Here is a 2,338-nt window from a genome sequence, read left to right as displayed (position 1 = left end):
GTGTTTAAGGTTTAAAGAAAATAATTAATTATTGGGGATTATCTAGGAAAATAATAAATTAATTTAGTGATTTTTGGGGTAAAAGTGAAATATAGAATAAAATATATGTGGGGGTGTGTGTGTGAATAAAGGAAACTGTGGGGGTTCAAAGGAGATCTGTGAAATTGAGCTGGGATGGGTTTAAAATTAATAGGAGGCATATATATGTTAAAAGCAGCGTGTGGCGCGGTGGTCGCGCACGAGGAATGCCAGCGGGGAGGCGCGGGTTCGAGCCCCGTAGGTGCGCGCGCGTTGTGGAGGAATTTTGGCTGGCCAAAACCCTTGCCCAAAATGACGTCATTTTGGGTAAAGCGGTGGCAGCCATGTACGGCTGCTGGGAGCGCCACGTGGCGCGCTGTGGGCCGCCCATTTGCCTCGCGTTAAAGCAGCATTTTTGCTGCGATTTTAAGGCCGATTTCGGCCAAATTTGAGATAGAACCAGAGGAAGAAAAATGAAGAAGAAGCAGCGCGTGCGAGGGTCATTTTTTTAGAGAAAAATTGGAGATTAAACTACGTTTAATCATGATTTAATTAATCAGGTAAGTAAATAATTATGTGTTATACATTCTCTACGGTTGAAATTTAATTTTGGGCCCAATTTTATTAATTTTGGGAGTTTAATCTAATTTACAGCGTGTATTAATTTGGTGATGTTTAAGCATGGAAACGCTGTAATCAGCTTAAGCGAGCCAAGTTCTCCTCTACCCTTGCGATCTATTTCTATTTGGTGAATCCCTTGTCTTCCCTTAATTCGGTTTGCTTTTGCGTATTAATTATACGAATTAGGGATGTTTTGGGCATGATTTAATTTAAAAGAAATATGAGATTTATTGGGATTTTATTTACGAGGTGCCTATGTGGGATTTAGATGGCTAAATTAATTATATTATACGGTTAGATTTAATTAATGTGAGCCTTAGGTTTTATTAATTGTTATCAAACGTTTTTAAACGTTTTACTTCGCAGCGGGAATGCAAGAAATGGAGGAAACGGCCATATAAAGGCAAGCTCCTAACCCTCTCCTTGTGCTTTTCAATTCCCATAAAAGACCCCGTGATTTATCGTATCTAGTCTTCTCCCTTACTTTGTCTTGGCACTTAGCCTTATCTATTGAATTATTATTCATTTGTTTTAATTTAAATTAAATCCGAAGCTTCTAGCATTTTATTTGTTGTGAGCCTATGGGGGTTTGTACCGCCCCCACTCCTTTTGGGAATGATGCCGGACCTAGCTTGGGAACTAAGTTCCTAGACGGACGAGTTTATTTATGATTTTATCGGGCTTATTTACAGTTTTTCTCGGATTTATTTATGATTTGGTTAGAGCTATTGAGCAGTGGGGCAGGGGTCAACCGTTTGGTGACGTTGGGGTAGACTACGATACGGCCCTGAAGAGGACCGTTGGGCGGACACTCCTAGTCACTGGCCGTTGACCGGTGCCGGGCACTGCTGACTAACTCTGCCGGTATGTGATTTACTGCATGATTAGATACCTTGTATTACTGTTCATGATTTGATATGCACATGGGTACGGGATGCATATTGGGATATTTATTTATTGGGTATGCTTGGACACGGACATTCTAGATTGGTTAGGTTGCATCCAGCGCGGCATATGCATGGCGTGTGGTTTACTATGTGGGCGGAGCATGGCCCGATGCCTGGATGTATGGGCGCCTTGTATCACGTTGATGCTCACTACGCCATTGCATTTCTATGTGCATTGCATGGATACTAGTAGTATTTAGTTTTCGGACGGGAGTACCGTTCTGATGGAGCCTATGGCTCGGTTGTGGGGAGTACCGACGGATACGGGTGACGGGAGTACCGACCCGGGATTGCGCGCACAAGTTTGTGGAGATATTTGTTGCCTTTCAGGGCAGCGGCAGGTTGGTATGGGACTTGGGTGCCAAGTGTCTTATGTGGGCCCCAAGGACCGATATGTGCTTTTATTTTATTATGCTATTAAGCTGTTATATTGTAGCGTCTCATGGCTTGTTTGTACCTGGGGGTTTATTCTGGGGTGAGATTTCTGGTTTTGTGTAGTCTTCTGCCTTTTTTTCCTTATGCTTGCTGAGTCTCTCGACTCACCTTGCTTTCCATCATTCCAGGTAGTGGCGGCGTGGGCCATGGCAAGTGAGTCAGCTTTAACGACAGAATCGGTGTGGTGTACAAGCAGTCTCGTCAATCCCTATCACTCTGATGTCTAAGTAGAATTTGCTCTATTATTTCGTACTGTGCCAGGTCTTTTCTCGAGTCTTGTGTACGTCGGCACAGGAGTTTGTGTTTATTTATTTATC

At 43.1% G+C, this 2,338-nt stretch overlaps 1 long non-coding RNA gene across 1 annotated transcript; it reads left to right on the top strand.

The window, feature by feature from the left end:
• The first annotated feature begins 470 nt into the window (after positions 1–470).
• On the top strand, positions 471–1,043 carry LOC127790257 (uncharacterized). Its single transcript, XR_008020743.1, has 3 exons — positions 471–578; positions 673–766; positions 1,006–1,043. It is a non-coding gene; the product is annotated as an uncharacterized LOC127790257 (long non-coding RNA).
• The last annotated feature ends 1,295 nt before the right edge of the window (positions 1,044–2,338 follow it).

This window comes from Diospyros lotus, chromosome 1 (genome assembly GCF_014633365.1).
Source record: "Diospyros lotus cultivar Yz01 chromosome 1, ASM1463336v1, whole genome shotgun sequence".
NCBI lineage: Eukaryota > Viridiplantae > Streptophyta > Magnoliopsida > Ericales > Ebenaceae > Diospyros > Diospyros lotus.
Note: the sequence above shows the minus strand (reverse complement) of the source record. Positions and strands in the feature narration are given on the sequence as shown.